This window comes from Ranitomeya variabilis, chromosome 5 (genome assembly GCF_051348905.1).
Source record: "Ranitomeya variabilis isolate aRanVar5 chromosome 5, aRanVar5.hap1, whole genome shotgun sequence".
Taxonomy (NCBI): Eukaryota; Metazoa; Chordata; class Amphibia; order Anura; family Dendrobatidae; genus Ranitomeya; species Ranitomeya variabilis.
This window is the reverse complement of record NC_135236.1, coordinates 643,099,850-643,124,075: the sequence shown is the minus strand read 5'-3', so window position 1 is coordinate 643,124,075 and position 24,226 is coordinate 643,099,850. Positions and strand designations below refer to the sequence as shown.

The 24,226-nt window shown below is 43.6% G+C and overlaps 1 protein-coding gene across 2 annotated transcripts in view; it reads left to right on the top strand.

Moving 5' to 3' along the window:
• Positions 1-24,226, top strand: part of MGAT4B (alpha-1,3-mannosyl-glycoprotein 4-beta-N-acetylglucosaminyltransferase B) — a 381,341-nt gene that overhangs the window by 258,251 nt on the left and 98,864 nt on the right. The window lies entirely within an intron of this gene.

The window sequence follows — 24,226 nt, the reverse complement described above, 5'->3', positions numbered from 1 at the left end:
TTTGGGCCTCATTGGGAAGGGTTATGTAACTTATGTTCTGAATGCAAATGATGCGATAGTATAATTTTCAGAGATTTGTGCATATTGGGTCATGAAGTGTGTCCATATGTAGTGTAAGTCATGTAACGTACAGGTTTCTCTGCATTGTTTTGCCCTGACATGGTGGTTGACCCCATTTTCAGTGGGCTTCATCTGCAGAAGACATTTCCCATGGTTGTCTTTCCTTAAGTGAGTGGCACTGGTTGGAGTAGGTGCAAATATAATTTAGCTAATAAAACCGTATTATGGAACTGCAAATAATGCAATTCCCTTACACTTGAGCAATGGTTCTTTTGGGCTGAAGCTCGTCATACTTCTTTCTATTCATCTTGTGGTCTTCCATTAGCCTCAACAGCTCTTTACCGAATCTTCAAGCGATGCGGTCCCTCTTATTGTGCCGACTATTTCTAATACTGCCACAAAAGAGCCCTATTATCAGTTACCTGCGTGCGTCTGATTTATGATGTTCTCTGTGACAACACCGTCACAGGCTGTCTAAGCTCTGATGGATTTATGGATTTGATTAATCCCCTCTGGTCTCTCCAAGCCTCCATATTTTAATGTCTCTCATATGCTGAATTCTTCTGTAAAATACAAACAGTCACGCTGCGAAACAAAAGGCATTTAAAGCTTCGGAGTGTGTTTATATAAACTGAGAATTTCACAAATCCATTCTGCACCTGAAGTTTTCAAATGGAGACGCATCTTACCGGATAATTGAACGGGGAGACTGTCATACCGCAAACTATTATATTAAGGGATGGTGACAGTTTATTGTGCGCTGGAGCATTATAGGCAGGAAATTATGGAGGCGCGCAAAACTGAAATACCACGACCAGACCCACCAGTGAAAACATTCTTCCAAAGTGGAAGATGAATGTCAAATTGGTTTTGGCTGCTGTAAAAAGCCATTATGTCTGTCATTTAAAAAAGACTGATCTAACTTTTAAAGGGAACCTGTAAGGTTTTTTTGCCCCCTCAGTACCACATTGTTGTGATCCAATACTTCCTAAACCATCACCACAACTACCACTGACTTAATTTTGATAATGAAAACTTACATATTCTGTCAAAAAGTGAAAAGCATGGTCTTGCACCCCCTTATTTCTTTTCATCAGCATTCTGCCAGCATTTTAGGTGCAGGGACTTTTTTCCTTTTTACTTTCCAGCATGCATTGCTCCTGCAATTGTCTAATGGCTTTCTTGCCCTGATCTGAAAGTTTGCTATTTTCTTATGCTTACAGTGTGGAAAATATGTATTTCATACACTGTCAATTCTGCAAGTTTTCCTACCTACAAAGAATGGAGAGGTCTGTAATCTTTATCGTAGGTACACTTCAACCATGAGAGACAGAATCTTAAAAAGAAAATCCGGAAAATCGCAATGTATGATTTTTTAATTAATTGAATTGCATTTTATTGCATCAAATGAGTACTTGATCGCCTACCAACCAGCAAGAATTCTGGCTCCCACAGACTTGTTAGTTATCTTTAAGAAACCCTCCTACTCTGCACTCATTACCTGTATTAATTGCACCTGTCTGAACTCGTTACCTGTATAAATGACACTGTCCACACACTCAATCACACTCTAACCTCTCCACCATGGCCAAATCAAAAGAGCTGTCTAAGGACACCAGGGACAAAATTGTAGACCTGCTCAAGGCTGAGATGGGCTACAGGACAATAGGCAAGCAGCTTGGTGAGAAGGCAACAACTGTTGGCGCAATTTTTAGAAAATGGAAGAAACACAAGATGACTGTCAATCTTACTAGGTCTGGGGCTCCATGCAAGATCTTGCCTCGTGGGATAAGGATGATTCTGAGAAAGGTCAGGAATCAGCCCAGAACTACACTGGAGGACCTGGTCAATGACCTGAAGACAGCTGTGACCACAGTCTCAAACATTAATGTTAGTAAAACACTACGCCATCATTTATTAAAATTCTGTAGGCACGCAAGGTCCCCCTGCTCATGCCAGCACATGTCCAGGCCTGTTTGAAGTTTGCCAGTGACCATCTGGATGATCCAGAGTAAGCATGGGAGAAGGTCATGTAGTCAGATGAGACCAAAATAGTACTTTTTGGTATCAACTCCACTCGCTGTGTTTAGAGGAAGTAGGAGGATGAGGAGGATGAGTACAACCCCAAGAACACCATCCCAACCATGAAGCAGGGTGGGGGAAACATCTTACTTTGGGAGTGCTTTCTGTAAAGGGGACAGGACAACTTCACAGTATTGAAGTGAGGATGGATGGGGTCATATATTGCAAGACTTTGGCCAACTGCCTTCTTCCCTCAGTAAGAGTATTGAAGATGGGTCATGGCTGGGTCTTCCAGCATGACAGTGATCCAAAACACATAGCCAGGGCAACTAAGGATTGGCTCCGTGAGATGAATTTCAAGGTCCTGTAGTGGCCTAGCCAGTCTCCAGACCTGAATAATAGAAAAACTTTGGAGTGAACTGAAGCTTAATTTTGCCCAGTGACAGCCCCAAAACCTGAAAGATCTGGAGAAGCTCTGTATGGAGGAGTGGGCCAAAATCCCTGCTGCAGTGTGTGCAAACTTAGTCAAGAATTACAGGAAGCATCTGACCTCTGTAATTGCAAACAAAGGTTTCTCTACCAAATATTAAGTTCTGTTTTTCTATTGCATCAAATACTTATTTCATGCAATAAAATGCAAATTAATTATGTCAAAATCATACAGTGTGATTTTCTGTTTGTTTTTGTTTTTTTGTTTCTTTTTAAGATTCTGTCTCTCACAGTTGAAGTGTACCTATGCTAAAAATTACAGACCTCTCCATTCCTTACATAATAAACAGTAGAGAAATTAGAGCAAACCATGATCACCAGAAAAGGATTGTTAAAAATAAAAAATATTTATTAATGCAAAAACACCATTCTAAAATATACATCCAGATCAAAAAAGATGAAATGCAAGATGAGATGAGCAGGCTAGCAAGCAGAAAGCCAAATAAGGATATATGTTTCTTCTATTGGTCAAAAAGTGAAATTTAAATCATTCCCAATAGTTCAACAACTTGTGACAATTAAGCATATACAGAGAGGTAATACTGTATATATTCAATAGTAACAATAATGCAGTCACATAGTAGGACTGAGGCCAGTATGGGACATATATAGCTAAAATGCTACTGCAAAAAAAAGACATTTTTTTTAATCTCCCTTATTCCCTAGTCCCTTTAGTATTGAACAATTCATACGAGATAGTCTATATAAGAGTTATGTGTTCAATAGTACCAATGTAATAAGACCAAAGCAAGGGAAAGCAGTATGTGATAAAGTGCAAATGCAAGGGGATATAGTTTATAATCTCTCTTATGATATGTTGTGGTAGAGGGTTCTAGCGTAGGGGTGATGCGCGAGAGAAATCTTGTATGCGATTGTGGGAAGAGGAGAAAAGAGGGGAGTAGAGAAGGAGATCTTGTGAGGATCGGACTTTGCATGCAGGAAAGTACCGGGAGACAAGGTCACAGATGTATGGAGGAGACAGGTTGTGGATGGCTTTGTATGTCATGGTTAGGCTTTTGTACTGGAGTCTCTGGGTAATGGGGAGCCAGTGAAGGGATTGACAGAGGGGAGAGGCTGGGGAATAGCGGGGGACAGGTGGATTAGTCGGGCAGCTGAGTTTAGAATAGATTGGAGGGGTGTGAGAGTGTTAGAGGGGAGGCCACAGAGCAGAAGGTTACAGTAGTGGAGGCGGGAGATGATGAGGGCATGGACTAGGGTTTTTGCAGATTCCTGGTTGAGGAATGTAGGGTACCGTGAAATATTTTTGAGTTGAAGGCGGCAGGAAGTAGAAAGGGCTTGGATATGCAGTTTGAAGGAGAGATCAGTGTCAAGGATTACCCCGAGACAGCGAGCTTGTGGGACTGGGGAGAGTGGGCGGATAGACATTGAGGGATTCTGGTTAGTAGGGTGGTGATATCTGGGCCCGAAATGTAGATCTGTGTGTCATCAGCATAGAGGTGATAATGAAAACCATGAGATTCTATGAGCTGTCCCAGGCCAAAAGTGTAAATGGAGAAGAGCAGGGGCCCTAGAACTGAACCTTACGGGACTCCGACAGATAGGTGGCAAGGTGAGGAGGTGGTGTGTGAGTGGGAGACGCTGAATGTCCGGCAATGTATCAAATACTTTTTTTCCCCACTGTATGTGCAGTTTGACAAACAGGAGAGGACGTGGAAACACCCCCCACCTCTCCCTCACCACTCCTTTACTCCATCTTGATGTTTTTGCTATTAGAAAGAGTTGACAACAATTGGACTAAAGGCACCAAGTGGCCAACTATTTGGACTACCTTGTGGGGGGTTGGTTTTTTTTTTTGGAGGGGAGCTGTTTAGAACATTGTTTTTAAATATATTTTAAATAAAGGATTTGCAAATTGTCTATTAATCACATTATCTAACGAGATCACGTTTAAAGTGAACATTTAGAGATGGCATTTGTCATATGCAAAATAACAGTCTGCAGTCAAGGAGATAGAGAAGCTGTGCCAAGAAGTCAAGCTGGCCATGTTCTAATTCCAACCTCCCTACATCATGTCCATGGCTGTAGTCAGACTTGTCAATCATTCCACATGGTTTGGAGTCAGGGCACCGCCTGTTTGATTTTTCCGCACAACGTCTCCACTACCTTAACTTGAGCTTGGCAATTTGCAAAAAGCTGTCTTTAAACTTTTTTTTTTTCTTATCAAAAGTGGCTATATCAAAAAGTGCTGCTATTCAATACACATTGTCAATGCTATAGTGACAATGGTTGTAGCTACTACTAATGTACTGTAGTTATACTCAACTGCAGCGTTTGTTGCAAAAATCATCTCAAACGGATGTGTAACTTCTGGACCCTGATACTAAAAATAAATTGTATCATGTGACCCCCTCACCCGCCCCTCCAAACGATCCTTTGCCTTGTAAAGTACTTGTTTCTTAAAGAGATTGTCCACTACTACTTGTCCACTACTTCTACATTTATGGCCTGCTCTGAGCAATTGCGAGGGCATGTTCTTTTTGCTCTGTATGTTGCTGTCTGCTTCTGATTGGTCAACCAAATGCAAGGGAAGAAGTACACACCCCAGGAAAAGACTCTTTGGTAACACTCCCTTGGAGTGATAACCTAAAATTTATAAGCTAAGATCTCCACAACTGAGAGGCAGAATGAAAAATAAAAGCTATGTATTATTCATCTCTGCAGCCTCTATTCCTTTGTGGCATTTTTATAATGCTCAAACTGGTGAAAGGTCCTCTTTGAGGGATTATGTTGTACATTAAGATTTTTAAAGGGGGTTAACGACTTATTTCCTAAGCAGAACCTTCTGGTTTGTTCTTGCTGTTCATTTTTAGCATTTGGCTTTTAGGCTGTTACAGCTATTAAGTGGCAGCTTTGGAGACTTTTCCCTGCTGGGTGTTGCTGCCTTTACACAGTCTTTGCTGATGTGCTAATTTAAGTAGTAACAATCGAGCGCAAGGGAAAATGCCAGTGAACAAATAAGTAGCATTTGTGTTTTTTTATCATTTATTCCGCTCTGGGAGATTTTTATTTTTTTTAATTACATAAGTTTATGTATTTTAGGCTAAAAAAAACATTTCTGCAATTGGTTTTATAAAAAGAAAAAAGATTTACGGTACATTTGAATTGCTTTGCAAAGTCACATTTTTTTTTTTTTTTTTTTACGTTTGTAATTCCGTTAGGCCAAAATGGGCGAAGCTGGGGCAGGATAGGGGCTATGTGGAGCCGTGATGCCACAACTCATCTAATTCATGACGAGCTGTGGCATTCTTTGCAAAATAAATTTTACTCCAGTCACTTTAAGGAATACAATTTGTGACAAAGTTCACTCCACTCAGGAAAGTGTGACTTCAACGTGACCCTGAAGAGCTTTTGTAACTCTTTTATCTGCTTTCTAAGCTGCTCTCAAGTGATTTCTTATCGCATTAAAATTTAAATATATGTTGATGTGATCATAAATCAACCAAGAAGGAGCTCATAAAAAGACAGGTGGGAGACTTTGTAACTGTTTTTCTTTGTCTTTTGTTTCTGGGCTCCTCTTGGTTGATCTATGATAACATCAAAGTTCTTTTCAACTATTATGCGATCAGAAATCAGCTGAGAGGAGCACAGAAAGAAAAGATAAGAGTTACAAAATCAGAATGAACGCACAGATTTTAAATGGACTCATTCTGCAACCAGTAAAATGTAGAGATGAAGGGCCCAATTTGTTAAGATTTCATTTTTCTCGATGTTCAACGGACTGAAAAACATCTGACAAGTGACAGTCCCCCATTAAAGTAAGGGTATGGTTCCACGGTCAGTATTGGCAGCTCTTTGGACGCAGCACATGTCCTCTCTGTCCAAAGCACTTCCAACTTTTGTCTGCGCGGTGATTCCACTTGTGTTCATTGAACCGAGCGGAATCACCGCGTCCAATACATAGTATGGGTGACTTTATCTTGTGGAGACTGAGAGCCTCCGCAAGATAAATAGACATGCTGCGGTCTGGAAAGATGCGCCGCATGTCCGGTTCCACAGGGATGCCGGAGGCGTCCCTGCACGCATAGTGGAGATGGTATTTCATGAAATCCCCTCCACTATGCTGTAACATCTGGCCGCTGCGGGTTGGACGCCGCGACTGTACGCAGTGCCAACCCGCAGCTTTTACTGACTGTGGAAACATACCCTATGACTTCTGGTGTAAGGAATGCAACAGCTTGTCGTGAATTAGGCGAGCTGTACTCATGCCCCTGTCCCTCCCCAGCTTCACCCATTTTGGTGGAGTTGAGTGGAACTGGCATGAAAACCTCAAAAGTTGACAAATTTGTGCCCAGCTCTGAAGCCAAAATTTTCCAACTTTTCATAGCTTTTACACCATTTTTTGGCAAAAAAAAAAAATAGTTTAGATGAATGGGGCCCAAAGACTTTTTTTCTTGTCTTTTAGAAAACCCAATTTCAAATATGATTTTCAGCCCAAAATGCATGACTTTAATTAAAAAAAGCCACATTTTCACAATTTTTTTGCACTGTATAAAACATATGATCTTTATACATGTGTAATATGTTTTTGTTTGTCATTTACAATAAAAACTAATGTCCACATGTACAAGCTATATACAGGTACATCACTTGATGCAAAAAGATATGTAGAAGGCAAGAAACATTGTACAACGGTCCCTCGTTATAATCAGAAAAGCCATTTCCAATACGTAAGATGTGATAATAATTTAGCAGAATCGCCCGTCACAAACTGTGCATTGTGGCCATTGCTGCCTTGTGGCTCATGTTCAGCGCTAATGCTGGATGTTTCTACTTGTAGCTCATCTTGTAAGTAAGTGGGACGATGAGACGATCTGTCAGCCTGCAGACAGAGACAGGTGGCCGTATAGGAAATTCTTGCCTTTTGATATGTTTAATTAAGATACTTTGGCCACTTCAGCTCACTGGAGCTTTGAGATAAGAGGCCGATTGGAGACCAAAGTCTCGTTTTCAGCAGATGCCTCGTCTTGTTGTTGAGCACAAGCTGTTGACTGTGAGACCATGTGGGACGTTGGGCGTTCTGTGATCCACTCCTGCGGGTTGGCTTGGATGCAATTAATATATCCCAGCGCTGCTTGCAAAGCACGGGCAAGCGGGTCTCATTGCTGTCTCAGAATATTTAATAACTTTTTATGTTTCAGTACAAGAATAACTAAAGACCTGTGCGGAAGTTATCAAATCTGCAAAAGAATAACAGGCAGATAATTTAGCGGGTCCTTTTTATAAAAAAAAAAAAAATCATCTTTAATCAGGAATCACCTAACGACCTAGACAAGTGCCTAAAAGAAAAGGTGAGCGCCCGTCTTGTTCTACGCTCGCACATTAAAACGACCACAAAGCATTTTTTAGGGCTCAAGCTCATTAAAAAAATAATAATTTTTGCCGATATGATGAATCGCTGACGACTTCTCGCCTCTTCATCCACCCACAGATTGAAAAATTTACTACAAAGTGCTGTCTGTTTAGTTGACCTGGTCCTTTCCACCATTAATCACATTGTGCTTTTCATTAATGATTTATTTTTTCTCATGCGTTCATATGCATGGAATGAGAAATAAAGGTTGGCGAGATCTTATTTCATCTCTGATCTTACAGTGCTGAAATCGCATTGATATGCAGAGTGCACCAAGTCCCCCGAGACCCCCAGTAATACAAGTCTGCTGTTTTCTTACCAACAGAGAAAACATCGGAGTGAATAATATTTGCACACAACATAATAACATATTATTATCAGTATAAAAGATAAGTAGGTCAATTGTCTTCCTCTCTTTATGGATTAACCCATTGAAGAATAGAAATGAACATGCCGGATACCTTCCACATTCATCCGCAATTAATGAAGTAGCTGTAATTTATAAAGATTTCCACCATGACGGTATTTTGCAAAGTTGCAGGATGAAGAAGATGAATTACATTCCATAATGCAGGTTTCTTGGCTTCTCACTGTGGTAGTTAACCTTGAAAGGGAAATATATGTGTGTTTCTGATTGGTGAAATGATCATCAAGGAGTCATTAAAGTTTAGCATGTCAGTAGTTACTGCGTAATAAATGCATGTATATGAGGAGATGTAATTAAGGGATGGTTTACATAAATATTATATACGCAATTCCCATAATGATTAGGGATACCCCCAGGGAGAAGCAAATACTTCATTCCAGAAGTAATAAATAAGTTTGCAATGGCCAGCAAGCATTTGCTAGCTAGATCATGTAGTATTAAAGTTTTTCAGAGACTCCATTGACGGCGTGATCCGTTCTATACAGTTCTGGCCCCTGGCACTCCCTCAATCAGCTGATCACTCTGGTGCCCTCTTTATGGTTCTGGCTCTTGGAACTCCCTTAATCAGCTGATCACTGTGGTGGCCTCTTTATGGTTCTGGCTCTTGGCACTCCCTCAATCATCTGATCACTCTGGTGCCATCTTTATGGTTCTGGCTCTTGGCACTCCCTCAATCATCTGATCACTCTGGTGCCATCTTTATGGTTCTGGCTCTTGGCACTCCCTCAATCAGCTGATCACTCTGGTGCCCTCTTTATGGTTCTGGCTCTTGGCACTCCCTCAATCAGCTGATCACTCTGGTGCCCACTTATGATTCTGGCTCTTGGCACTGCTTCAATCAGCTGATCACTCTGGTGCCCTCTTTGAGGTTCTGGCTCTTGGCACTTCCTTAGTCAGCTGATCACTCTGGTGCCCTCTTTATGGTTCTGGCTCTTGGCATGCCCTCAATCAGCTGATCACTCTGGTGCCCTCTTTGAGGTTCTGGCTCTTGGCACTCCCTCAGTCAGCTGATCACTCTGGTGCCCTCTTTGTGGTTCTGGCTCTTGGCACTGCCTTAGTCAGCTGATCACTCTGGTGCCCTCTTTGAGGTTCTGGCTCTTGGGACTCCCTCAATCAGCTGATCACTCTGGTGCCCTCTTTGAGGTTCTAGCTCTTGGCACTTCCTTAGTCAGCTGATCACTCTGGTGCCCTCTTTATGGTTCTGGCTCTTGGCACTCTCTGAATCAGCTGATCTCTTTGGTGCCCTCTTTGAGGTTCTGGCTCTTGGTACTCCCTCAGTCAGCTGATCACTCTGGTGCCCTCTTTGAGGTTCTGGCTCTTGGTACTCCCTCAGTCAGCTGATCACACTGGTGCCCTCTTTATGGTTCTGGCTCTTGGCACTCCCTCAATCATCTGATCAGTCTGGTGCCCTCTTTGAGGTTCTGGCTCTTGGCACTCCCTGAGTCAGCTGATCACTCTGGTGTCCTCTTTATAATTCTGGCTCTTGGCACTCCCTCAATCAGCTGATCACTCTGGTGCCCTCTTTATGGTTCTGGCCCTTGTCACGTTCTGAATCAACTGATCACTCTGGTGCCCTCTTTATGACTCTGGCTCTTGGCACTCCCTCAATCAGCTGATCACTTTGGTGTCCGCTTTGAGGTTCTGGCTCTTGGCACTCCCTCAGTCAGCTGATCACTTTGGTGTCCGCTTTGAGGTTCTGCCTCTTGGCACTCCCTCAGTCAGCTGATCACTCTGGTGCCCTCTTTGTGGTTCTGGCTCTTGGTACTTTATCAATCATCTGAACACTCAGGTGCCCTCTTCATGGTTCTGGCTCTTGGCACTCCCTCAATCATCTGATCACTCTGGTGCCCTCTTTATGGTTCTGGCTCTTGGCACTCCCTTAATCAGCTGATCACTCTGGTGCCCTCTTTATGGTTCTGGCCCTTGTTACGCTCTGAATCAGCTAATCACTCTGGTGCCCTCTTTGAGGTTCTGGCTCTTGGCACTCCCTTAGTCAGCTGATCACTCTGGTGCCCTATTTATGGTTCTGGCTCTTGGCACTCCCTTAGTCAACTGATCACTCTGGTGCCCTCTTTATGACTCTGGCTCTTGGCACTCCCTCAATCAGCTGATCACTTTGGTGTCTGCTTTGAGGTTCTGGCTCTTGGCACTCCCTCAGTCAGCTGATCACTCTGGTGCCCTATTTATGGTTCTGGCTCTTGGCACTCCCTTAGTCAACTGATCACTCTGGTGCCCTCTTTATGACTCTGGCTCTTGGCACTCCCTCAATCAGCTGATCACTTTGGTGTCCGCTTTGAGGTTCTGGCTCTTGGCACTCCCTCAGTCAGCTGATCACTCTGGTGCCCTCTTTGAGGTTCTGGCTCTTGGCACTCCCTTAGTCAGCTGATCACTCTGGTGCCCTATTTATGGTTCTGGCTCTTGGCACTCCCTTAGTCAACTGATCACTCTGGTGCCCTCTTTATGACTCTGGCTCTTGGCACTCCCTCAATCAGCTGATCACTTTGGTGTCCGCTTTGAGGTTCTGGCTCTTGGCACTCCCTTAGTCAGCTGATCACTCTGGTGCCCTATTTATGGTTCTGGCTCTTGGCACCGTTAGTCAACTGATCACTCTGGTGCCCTCTTTATGACTCTGGCTCTTGGCACTCCCTCAATCAGCTGATCACTTTGGTGTCCGCTTTGAGGTTCTGGCTCTTGGCACTCCCTCAGTCAGCTGATCACTCTGGTGCCCTCTTTGAGGTTCTGGCTCTTGGCACTCCCTCAGTCAGCTGATCACTCTGGTGCCCTCTTTGAGGTTCTGGCTCTTGGCACTCCCTCAGTCAGCTGATCACTCTGGTGCCCTCTTTGAGGTTCTGGCTCTTGGCACTCCCTTAGTCAGCTGATCACTCTGGTGCCCTCTTTGAGGTTCTGGCTCTTGGCACTCCCTTAGTCAGCTGATCACTCTGGTGCCCTCTTTATGGTTCTGGCTCTTGGAACTCCCTTAATCAGCTGATCACTCTGGTGCCCTCTTTGAGGTTCTGGCTCTTGGCACTCCCTTAGTCAGCTGATCACTCTGGTGCCCTCTTTATGGTTCTGGCTCTTGGCACTCCCTTAGTCAGCTGATCACTCCGGTTCCCTCTTTGTGGTTCTGGCTCTAGGTACTTTATCAATCATCTGAACACTCTGGTGCCCTCTTCATGGTTCTGGCTCTTGGCACTCCCTTAATCATCAACCAGTCACAGCACCGAATATCATGCTGTGGCTGTTCCTGGTATTACAGCTGACTGAAAGTAGGGCCCCTCTTTTACTTTTGATTATTTTTCCTCCTTACCTTCCAACGACTATATCTTTATTTTATTTTTTAATCAATAGCTGTATCGGGGCTTGATTTTTTTGTGATCTCTGCTGTAGTTTTTATTATTACCATTTCAGGGTCACATTCAGATCTCTGAAATCTGTTTCTGGAGGCGAATCTAACGAAAAGCAGCGATTCTGCCATTTTGACTATTGCCCCACCCTATGTTATAAAAAATTGGATATAAGTTTGGACACTTGTGCATGTGACGATACCGAATATATTGTTATATATATTTTGTATTTAACTCCTGGGCCAATCGGGTGATATGAACTTTTATATTTTATTTTTTACATTATTTTTTATTGGTTGCTCCTAAACAATTTGAACCTGTTAACACTTGTACAATACACTGCAGTACTGTAATATTGTGTATTGTATGCATTATAAAATGACCTCTGTCCTATGAAGCCCAGGCCTGGGAACTTCATGGGTATAAAAACATGACGGACACTGATACCTTTAATAGACTCCTCGGCAGCCATCATAATGTCATCAGTAGCCTATAATCATGTTGTGGAGGAAGACGTTAGCGAAGTTGTAAGGGACTCCTTTTGTCAATTTCAACCTTTTAAATGCTGCTGTGACAATTGACAGAGGCATCTAAGAGGTTAGTGCTGTGCTTTCCATTAGCACCGAGCTGTACGGCACAGGCTCCGCTGTTGTGCGCTCTCCATAAACGCAGAGCGTTCATCCACCGTACATGTACAGCAGATATCACAAGTGGCCAACAAAAACAGATTTTCATGTAGACCATTTTAATAAATTTGCCTCTTGATGCTTGCCTGCAGGGTGCTGTACCTACGTTCAGACCTCTGCAATGCTTTATAGACCATTATCGCTGTGGCATTTTACTTAGTTTTTGTACTTGCCTAATTCCGGGCTATAGACCGCACTCCATGGTGGTCGTCTACTTAATGAAATGCAGTCACTAGATCGCCCTGTGGGGAATTGTAAAGCCACTATTCATTGTAAGATTCAAGCCTTTTGACAGATTCCTTTAATTTTGATTTTTTTTCCGAATATGTGGCAAAGTGCATTAATATTATTTTGTATGTTCATTCTGAAGGGTAGCTGCCCTAAATATATGATCTCTGTCACTTTATTGGTGCGCCTCTAATGCTCTTTTTCATTTTGATCAGGCATTCATGAGATTCAGCAGACTCACAAATTATATTGTTTTATCAGTTCCTAGTGACAACGGTTCTCTTTTTCACCAATGAAAGCAGAACACATTCCTTATTATTAGCATCACTCAGTAGGGAAGAGATCTGCATAAAGGTCTTTACTGCTGCCACTGTACAGAAATGTTGTAAAATAATTTTTATAGGCTTTGGGATTCACAAATCCACAGCAAATTATGCATTAATGTAGAAAATGTAGTGCCATTGTTACTCTTTACAGGATTGGTTATCCACGCCAAGAGCGAGACATATCATATTTGATAGATTACATTGCGTAGTGTTGTCTAAGGACCGCTTCCTCCTATTCAGTTTTAGTGGTATATTGGAATTTATCATCAGAAAATGGCAAATAAATATAGATTCTGTTCTATATTTTTCATAAAAAAAGGTGTTGAAATATGTAGTGTTCTTATTCACCCGTAAAAAACATACAATGGCTATTTCCAGTTTTCTGTAGTTTCCCTGTAAGTTTTTTTTGTGTAGACTGGAACAGATTGTGCAGAGTAATAACTTCATTATCAATAGAAAGTGAGTGAGGATGGTAGTCCTTCTAGATAAGACAGGAAAGCAGCACCATATACACCTATCAGACTTTGTATGTGAGTCCTTTGTCACTGGGGAAGAGTCTGTAGTGATGTGTCATATTTTTCTGACACTTATCTTCCATTGATTGCAGCTTTCTCTGTACATCTAAAGACCAACCAATACACATTTCACACTGTCCTCTGTTCAGGGCAGTAGAATCTGTATATGCACTGGCCAGTAGGTGAATGGTGATGGTTCAAGGTTTACAGCTCAGTGTTGATGACTTACGGGATGTAGTCCATATGAATCCCAAGGGGCAGGACTATGTGGCTGACAGGAGGCGCTAAGGGCAGTTTGAGCTCGCCCATAGGACCGTTAAGTGATGGATTTTCATATGGTGGAGGACATGTTTCTACGGTAAGGTAGGCTGGGCTGGTCAAACAGAGACCTTTAGAAAGCTCGACCTATAAACCTGCTTAATTGATACGTAATTAACACCTCAATTGTAAACAGATGACAGACCAACACCAGAGGTTCCAAACCTCTGCACATAGAAATATCCCCACAACAGGTTCTACAGGACTCTGTTTCTGGGACAGAAGAAATAAAATGCAAAAAATATTAAGTTACCTAATGCATCCCTTAATAAAGCAATTAATAATCAAGTACCTATGACCCTTGTAACAACAACAGTTGACATGCCTATAGGCATGGTAAAAGCACATCCAGTAGTTTTCGATATTGCGCTCTTCCTTCACTCTGCTGTCAGACACCAGTGGGTAGAGCTGTGTGTTTTCAGGATGATGATAGTGTGATAGTGTCAGGCATTACCGATAATTGTGCTGATACTTTCTGGGTCAATAAAGGTACAAAGTCATTTATTCATATGTATATTATCTCTACGCATTTCAGCCCGGATGCTTAGAAATCTTGTTTGACTCTCAACAGAAGACAATTTCAAACAAATGTGACCATTTGAAATTGGTTTCTGCTGAGCGACCAACAAGAGTTTTATGTAGGATCTGATGAAGGCGCTGGTCTGGCTCTGAAATGCGTTGTCATTGTACATGTCGGTAAACCGCTTGTACCCCATCAGTGAAGCAAGTGTGCCGTACAACAACTGCTATCGCATGACATTTTATCGTCATCCAGGGAATACACAGCTCGGCCTACCTGGTGTCTGATAGCAGCACAAAGGAACTCGCCATATCTAAAAGTACTGGGTGTCCTTATATCAGTATCGGGGAAAAGCCTTCGTTTGCAGCTGTCTAACACTTACACTAACCAGGTGAGCTTGTGCCGTCCCTGTCCCCTGCAGTCCATACATCATCTCCAGGTGATGCCCTATGTGCGCAGCTGCTTCTTTTTGTCTCCTTTTGTAGAATATTGTACACATGATGAGGCAGGGAAAGGACCTACAAATACATCAACCTGCGTTTTGCTGCCTTAATCAGGAGTGCACACTTAAAACGTTGTTTAGAGCGCTATTAAGCTGTTAGAGGTGGGTTATTATGTTGAAAAAAACTTTACTAATGTACTAAAAAAATGTTTGTATATCTAGTGGTTGTTTGATTGTCTTGTCTTAGTATTTTTACCGTATAATTTTTTTTTTGCTTTTTATACCTGTAACTTCACTTTGCCTAGTGACTAGAATTAATTGACAGTCCTTTCTCTACATTTATTGGCCATTTCTCTCTTTCCATACCGCAAAGTGTTTATTTTTCGACTCCTCATCCATATCACATCAAGAGGAGTTTGTGATCCGCCATTCCGGCTGATTGATGTTGCGGTTGCACGGCCGAGGAGTCTCTGCAATAAAGACTGATAGTGTTCGCCTTACCTCTCTAGTATTATGAAGTCTGCTGATGTTTGATCTCTGCACACATGTTATTTAGTTGATGGCGCTTGCGTCTGACTCGTATACGGATATATCGTTTTTGGTAGTTTTTTGTTTAATGTCATCAATCCGAGTCATGCATCTCAATACTTTCTTCATCTCATTCAGAGGTCTCATGGTTTTTAACATACAGTGGGGCAAAAAAGTATTTAGTCAGTCAGCAATAGTGCAAGTTCCACCACTTAAAAAGATGAGAGGCGTCTGTAATTTACATCATAGGTAGACCTCAACTATGGGAGACAAACTGAGAAATAAAAATCCAGAAAATCACATTGTCTGTTTTTTTATCATTTTATTTGCATATTATGGTGGAAAATAAGTATTTGGTCAGAAACAAACAATCAAGATTTCTGTCTCTCACAGACCTGTAACTTCTTCTTTAAGTCTCCTCTTTCCTCCACTCATTACCTGTAGTAATGGCACCTGTTTAAACTTGTTATCAGTATAAAAAGACACCTGTGCACAACCTCAAACAGTCTGACTCCAAACTCCACTATGGTGAAGACCAAAGAGCTGTCAAAGGACACCAGAAACAAAATTGTAGCCCTGCACCAGGCTGGGAAGACTGAATCTGCAATAGCCAACCAGCTTGGAGTGAAGAAATCAACAGTGGGAGCAATAATTAGAAAATGGAAGACATTCAAGACCACTGATAATCTCCCTCGATCTGGGGCTCCATGCAAAATCCCACCCCGTGGGGTCAGAATGATCACAAGAACGGTGAGCAAAAATCCCAGAACCACGCGGGGGGACCTAGTGAACGAACTGCAGAGAGCTGGGACCAATGTAACAAGGCCTACCATAAGTAACACACTACGCCACCATGGACTCAGATCCTGCAGTGCCAGACATGTCCCACTGCTTAAGCCAGTACATGTCCGGGCCCGTCTGAAGTTTGCTAGAGAGCATTTGGATGATCCAGAGGAGTTTTGGGAGAATGTCCTATGGTCTGATGAAACCAAACTGGAACTGTTTGGTAGAAACACAACTTGTCGTGTTTGGAGGAAAAAGAATACTGAGTTGCATCCATCAAACACCATACCTACTGTAAAGCATGGTGGTGGAAACATCATGCTTTGGGGCTGTTTCTCTGCAAAGGGGCCAGGATGACTGATCCGGGTACATGAAAGAATGAATGGGGCCATGTATCGTGAGATTTTGAGTGCAAACCTCCTTCCATCAGCAAGGGCATTGAAGATGAAACGTGGCTGGGTCTTTCAACATGACAATGATCCAAAGCACACCGCCAGGGCAACGAAGGAGTGGCTTCGTAAGAAGCATTTCTGTTGTGAATTTGCTTTTTGCTCCCTCTAGTGGTTACTAGTTTTTTGACTCTGGTTTTTCTGTCATTCCTTTTATCCGCACCTGGGTCGTTAGTTAGGGGTGTTGCTATATAAGCTCCCTAGACCTTCAGTTCAATGCCTGGCAACGTAGTTATCAGAGCTAGTCTGCTGTGCTCTTGTCTACTGATCCTGGTTCCAGTTATATCAGCTAAGTCTGCCTTTTGCTTTTTGCTATTTGTTTTGGTTTTGTATTTTTGTCCAGCTTGTTCCAAATCTATATCCTGACCTTTGCTGGAAGCTCTAGGGGGCTGGTGTTCTCCCCCCGGACCGTTAGACGGTTCGGGGGTTCTTGAATTTCCAGTGTGGATTTTGATAGGGTTTTTGTTGACCATATAAGTTACCTTTCTTTATTCTGCTATCAGTAAGCGGGCCTCTCTGTGCTAAACCTGGTTCATTTCTGTGTTTGTCATTTCCTCTTACCTCACCGTTATTATTTGTGGGGGGCTTCTATCCAGCTTTGGGGTCCCCTTCTCTGGAGGCAAGAAAGGTCTTTTGTTTTCCTCTACTAGGGGTAGCTAGATTCTCCGGCTGGAGCGTGTCATCTAGAATCAACGTAGGAATGATCCCCGGCTACTTCTAGTGTTGGCGTTAGGAGTAGATATATGGTCAACCCAGTTACCACTGCCCTATGAGCTGGATTTTTGTATTCTGCAGACTTCCACGTACCTCTGAGACCCTCGCCATTGGGGTCATAACAGTTTGCCAGGACAGTATTAAATGTTTAATGCGTTGCAGAAGAGGGATTATAAGAAAGAAGATTCTGAGTTTTTTTTTTTTTTTTTTTTCTTTCTTCTTCCCCTTTACCTCAGAGTGGCTATGCTTGCTGCAGACATGAATGTCCAGACCTTGATTACAAGTGTGGACCAGCTGGCTACTCGTGTGCAGGGCATACAAGACTATGTTATCAGAAATCCTAGGTCAGAACCTAAAATACCGATTCCTGAACTGTTTTCCGGAGACAGGTTTAAGTTTAGGAATTTTGTGAATAATTGTAAATTGTTTTTGTCCCTGAGACCCTGTTCATCTGGAGACTCTGCTCAGCAAGTAAAAATAGTTATTTCGTTCTTACGGGGCGACCCTCAGGATTGGGCTTTTTCGCTGGCGCCAGGAGATCCGGCATTGGCTGATATTGATGCGTTTTTTCTGGCGCTCGGTTTACTTTATGAGGAACCCAATCTTGAGATTCAGGCAGAAAAGGCCTTGCTGGCTATGTCTCAGGGGCAGGACGAGGCTGAAGTGTATTGCCAAAAATTTCGGAAATGGTCCGTGCTGACACATTGGAACGAGTGTGCACTGGCCGCTAATTTTAGAAATGGCCTATCTGAAGCCATTAAGAATGTTATGGTGGGTTTTCCCATTCCCACAGGTCTCAATGATACTATGGCACTGGCTATTCAAATTGACCGGCGGTTGCGGGAGCGCAAAACCGCAAATTCCCTCATGGTGTTGTCTGAACAGACACCTAATTCGGTGCAATGTGATAGAAAAACCGCAAATTCCCTCATGGTGTTGTCTGAACAGACACCTAATTCGGTGCAATGTGATAGAAAAACCGCAAATTCCCTCATGGTGTTGTCTGAACAGACACCTGATTTAATGCAATGTGATAGAATCCTGACTAGAAATGAGCGGAAAATTCATAGACGCCGGAATGGCTTGTGCTACTACTGTGGTGATTCTACACATGTTATCTCAGCATGCTCTAAACGTATAGCTAAGGTTGTTAGTCCTGTCACCGTTGGTAATTTGCAACCTAAATTTATTCTGTCTGTAACTTTGATTTGCTCACTGTCGTCTTATCCTGTCATGGCGTTTGTAGATTCAGGTGCTGCCCTGAGTCTTATGGATCTGTCATTTGCTAAGCGCTGTGGTTTTACTCTTGAACCATTAGAAAATCCTATTCCTCTTAGGGGTATTGATGCTACGCCATTGGCAGCAAATAAACCGCAGTATTGGACACAGGTTATCATGTGCATGACTCCTGAACACCGCGAGGTGATACGTTTCCTGGTTTTACATAAAATGCATGATTTGGTTGTTTTAGGGCTGCCATGGTTACAGACCCATAATCCAGTCCTGGACTGGAAGGCTATGTCAGTCTCAAGTTGGGGCTGTCGTGGTATTCATGGGGATTCCCTGCCTGTGTCTATTGCTTCTTCTACGCCTTCGGAAGTTCCGGAGTATTTGTCTGATTATCAGGATGTCTTCAGTGAGTCTGAGTCCAGTGCACTGCCTCCTCATAGGGACTGTGACTGTGCTATAGATTTGATCCCAGGCAGTAAGTTTCCTAAGGGAAGACTTAGTTTAATCTGTCGGTACCTGAACATACCGCTATGCGTTCATATATCAGGGAGTCTCTGGAGAAAGGACATATTCGTCCGTCTTCTTCCCCCCTTGGTGCGGGATTCTTTTTTGTGGCAAAAAAGGACGGATCTTTGAGACCTTGTATTGATTATCGGCTTTTAAATAAGATCACTGTCAAATTTCAGTATCCTTTACCGCTGTTGTCTGACTTGTTTGCCCGGATTAAAGGTGCCAAGTGGTTCACCAAGATAGACCTTCGTGGTGCGTACAACCTTGTGCGCATTAAGCAAGGTGATGAATGGAAAACCGCATTCAATACGCCCGAAGGTCATTTTGAGTACTTGGTGATGCCTTTTGGGCTCTCCAATGCGCCTTCAGTTTTTCAGTCCTTTATGCATGACATTTTCCGGAAGTATCTGGATAAATTTTTGATTGTTTATCTGGATGATATTTTGTTTTTTTCTGATGATTGGGATTCGCATGTGGAGCAGGTCAGGTTGGTCTTTAAAATTTTGCGTGAAAATTCTTTGTTTGTCAAGGGCTCAAAGTGTCTCTTTGGTGTACAGAAGGTTCCCTTTTTGGGGTTCATTTTTTCCCCTTCTGCTGTGGAGATGGACCCAGTCAAGGTCCGAGCTATTCTTGATTGGACTCAGCCCTCGTCGGTTAAGAGTCTTCAGAAGTTCTTGGGTTTCGCTAACTTCTACCGTCGTTTTATCGCTAATTTTTCTAGCATTGTGAAACCGTTGACGGATATGACCAAGAAGGGCTCCGATGTAGCTAACTGGGCTCCTGCTGCCGTGGAGGCTTTCCAGGAGTTGAAGCGCCGGTTTACTTCGGCGCCTGTTTTGTGCCAGCCCGATGTCTCACTTCCCTTTCAGGTTGAGGTGGATGCTTCAGAGATTGGAGCAGGGGCCGTTTTGTCGCAGAGAGGCCCTGGTTGCTCTGTTATGAAACCTTGTGCCTTTTTCTCCAGGAAGTTTTCGCCTGCCGAGCGAAATTATGATGTGGGCAATCGGGAGTTGTTGGCCATGAAATGGGCATTTGAGGAGTGGCGTCATTGGCTCGAGGGTGCTAAGCATCGTGTGGTGGTCTTGACTGATCACAAAAATCTGATGTATCTCGAGTCTGCTAAACGCCTTAATCCGAGACAGGCCCGCTGGTCATTGTTTTTCTCCCGCTTTGATTTTGTTGTCTCGTATTTACCAGGTTCAAAGAATGTGAAGGCCGATGCTCTTTCTAGGAGCTTTGTGCCTGATGCTCCTGGAGTCGCTGATCCTGTTGGTATTCTTAAAGATGGAGTTATCTTGTCAGCTATTTCTCCGGATCTGCGACGTGTGTTGCAGAGATTTCAGGCTGATAGGCCTGAGTCTTGTCCACCTGACAGACTGTTTGTCCCGGATAAATGGACCAGCAGAGTCATTTCCGAGGTTCATTCCTCGGTGTTGGCAGGTCACCCGGGAATTTTTGGCACCAGAGATCTGGTGGCCAGGTCCTTTTGGTGGCCTTCCTTGTCAAGGGATGTGCGGTCATTTGTGCAGTCCTGTGGGACTTGTGCTCGAGCTAAGCCTTGCTGTTCTCGTGCCAGCGGTTTGCTCTTGCCCTTGCCTGTCCCGAAGAGACCTTGGACACATATCTCCATGGATTTCATTTCTGATCTTCCGCTATCTCAGGGCATGTCCGTTATCTGGGTGATATGTGATCGCTTCTCCAAGATGGTCCATTTGGTTCCTTTGCCTAAGCTGCCTTCCTCTTCCGATCTGGTTCCTGTGTTTTTCCAGAACGTGGTTCGTTTGCACGGCATCCCTGAGAATATTGTGTCAGACAGAGGATCCCAGTTCGTTTCTAGGTTCTGGCGATCCTTTTGTAGTAGGATGGGCATTGATTTGTCGTTTTCGTCTGCTTTCCATCCTCAGACTAATGGACAGACGGAGCGAACCAATCAGACTTTGGAGGCTTATTTGAGGTGTTTTGTCTCTGCTGATCAGGACGATTGGGTGACATTCTTGCCGTTGGCTGAGTTTGCCCTTAATAATCGGGCTAGTTCCGCCACCTTGGTTTCGCCTTTTTTCTGCAACTCTGGTTTCCATCCTCGCTTTTCTTCGGGTCATGTGGAGCCTTCTGACTGTCCTGGGGTGGATTCTGTGGTAGATAGGTTGCAGCGGATCTGGAATCATGTGGTGGACAACTTGAAGTTGTCACAGGAGAGGGCTCAGCGCTTTGCCAACCGCCGCCGCGGTGTGGGTCCCCGACTACGCGTTGGGGATTTGGTATGGCTTTCTTCCCGCTTTGTTCCTATGAAGGTCTCCTCTCCCAAATTTAAACCTCGTTTTATTGGGCCTTACAAGATATTGGAAATCCTTAATCCTGTATCTTTTCGTCTGGATCTTCCTGTGTCGTTTGCTATTCACAATGTATTTCATAGGTCCTTGTTGCGGCGGTACATTGTGCCTGTAGTTCCTTCTGCTGAGCCTCCTGCTCCGGTGTTGGTTGAGGGCGAGTTGGAGTACGTGGTGGAGAAGATCTTGGATTCTCGCCTCTCCAGGCGGAGGCTTCAGTACCTGGTCAAGTGGAAGGGCTATGGTCAGGAGGATAATTCCTGGGTGGTCGCCTCTGATGTTCATGCGGCCGATTTAGTTCGTGCCTTTCATGCCGCTCATCCTGATCGCCCTGGTGGTCGTGGTGAGGGTTCGGTGACCCCTCACTAAGGGGGGGGTACTGTTGTGAATTTGCTTTTTGCTCCCTCTAGTGGTTACTAGTTTTTTGACTCTGGTTTTTCTGTCATTCCTTTTATCCGCACCTGGGTCGTTAGTTAGGGGTGTTGCTATATAAGCTCCCTAGACCTTCAGTTCAATGCCTGGCAACGTAGTTATCAGAGCTAGTCTGCTGTGCTCTTGTCTACTGATCCTGGTTCCAGTTATATCAGCTAAGTCTGCCTTTTGCTTTTTGCTATTTGTTTTGGTTTTGTATTTTTGTCCAGCTTGTTCCAAATCTATATCCTGACCTTTGCTGGAAGCTCTAGGGGGCTGGTGTTCTCCCCCCGGACCGTTAGACGGTTCGGGGGTTCTTGAATTTCCAGTGTGGATTTTGATAGGGTTTTTGTTGACCATATAAGTTACCTTTCTTTATTCTGCTATCAGTAAGCGGGCCTCTCTGTGCTAAACCTGGTTCATTTCTGTGTTTGTCATTTCCTCTTACCTCACCGTTATTATTTGTGGGGGGCTTCTATCCAGCTTTGGGGTCCCCTTCTCTGGAGGCAAGAAAGGTCTTTTGTTTTCCTCTACTAGGGGTAGCTAGATTCTCCGGCTGGAGCGTGTCATCTAGAATCAACGTAGGAATGATCCCCGGCTACTTCTAGTGTTGGCGTTAGGAGTAGATATATGGTCAACCCAGTTACCACTGCCCTATGAGCTGGATTTTTGTATTCTGCAGACTTCCACGTACCTCTGAGACCCTCGCCATTGGGGTCATAACACATTTCAAGGTCCTGGAGTGGCCTAGCCTGTCTCCAGATCTCATCCCTATAGAAAACCTTTGGAGGGAGTTGAAAGTCCGTGTTGCCAAGCGAAAAGCCAAAAACATCACTGCTCTAGAGGAGATCTGCATGGAGGAATGGGCCAACATACCAACAACAGTGTGTGGCAACCTTGTGAAGACTTACAGAAAACGTTTGACCTCTGTCATTGCCAACAAAGGATATATTACAAAGTATTGAGATGAAATTTTGTTTCTGACCAAATACTTATTTTCCACCATAATATGCAAATAAAATGATGAAAAAACAGACAATGTGATTTTCTGGATTTTTTTTTCTCAGTTTGTCTCCCATAGTTGAGGTCTACCTATGATGTAAATTACAGACGCCTCTCATCTTTTTAAGTGGTGGAACTTGCACTATTGCTGACTGACTAAATACTTTTTTGCCCCACTGTATGCAAAAATGGTTAGAGGTTCATCAGTGTTTGGTCAGTGTGTCAGCTCTTACCATCAGTGTTTGGTCAGTGTGTCAGCTTTTACCATCAGTGTGTGGTCAGTGTGTCAGCTTTTACCATCAGTATTCGGTCAGTGTGTCAGCTGTTACCATCAGTGTTTGGTGAGTGTGTCAGCTTTTAGCATCGGTATTTGGTCAGTGTGTCAGCTGTTACCATCAGTGTTTGGTCAGTGTGTCAGCTTTTACCATCAGTATTCGGTCAGTGTGTCAGCTTTTACCATCAGTGTTTGGTCAGTGTGTCAGCTTTTACCATCAGTATTCGGTGAGTGTGTCAGCTTTTACCATCAGTGTTTGGTCAGTGTGTCAGCTTTTACCATCAGTGTTTGGTCAGTGTATCAGCTGTTACTATCAGTGTTTGGTCAGTGTGTCAGCTGTTACCATCAGTGTTTGGTCAGTATGTCAGCTGTTGCCATCAGTGTTTGGTCAGTGTGTCAGCTGTTACCATCAGTTTTTGGTCAGTGCGTCAGCTGTTACCATCAGTGTTTGGTAAGTGTGTGAGCTGTTACCATCAGTGTTTGGTAAGTGTGTCAGCTGTTACCATTAGTATTCGGTCAGTATGTCAGCTGTTACCATCAGTGTTTGGTCAGTATGTCAGCTGTTACCATCAGTGTTTGGTCAGTGTGTCAGCTGTTACCATCAGTGTTTGGTCAGTGTGTCAGCTGTTACCATCAGTATTCGGTCAGTGTGTCAGCTTTTACTATCAGTATTCCGGTCAGTGTGTCAGCTGTTACCATCAGTGTTTGGTCAGTGTGTCAGCTGTTACCATCAGTGTTTGGTCAGTGTGTCAGCTGTTACCATCAGTATTCCGGTCAGTGTGTCAGCTGTTACCATCAGTGTTTGGTCAGTGTGTCAGCTGTTACCATCAGTATTCCGGTCAGTGTGTCAGCTGTTACCATCAGTGTTTGGTCAGTGTGTCAGCTGTTACCATCAGTGTTTGGTCAGTGTGTCAGCTGTTACCATCAGTGTTTGGTCAGTGTGTCAGCTGTTACCATCAGTGTTTGGTCAGTGTGTCAGCTGTTACCATCAGTATTCCGGTCAGTGTGTCAGCTGTTACCATCAGTGTTTGGTCAGTGTGTCAGCTGTTACCATCAGTGTTTGGTCAGTGTGTCAGCTGTTACCATCAGTGTTTGGTCAGTGTGTCAGCTGTTACCATCAGTGTTTGGTCAGTGTGTCAGCTGTTACCATCAGTATTCCGGTCAGTGTGTCAGCTGTTACCATCAGTGTTTGGTCAGTGTGTCAGCTTTTACTATCAGTGTTTGATCAGTGATTTTCACATGTGTAAAAA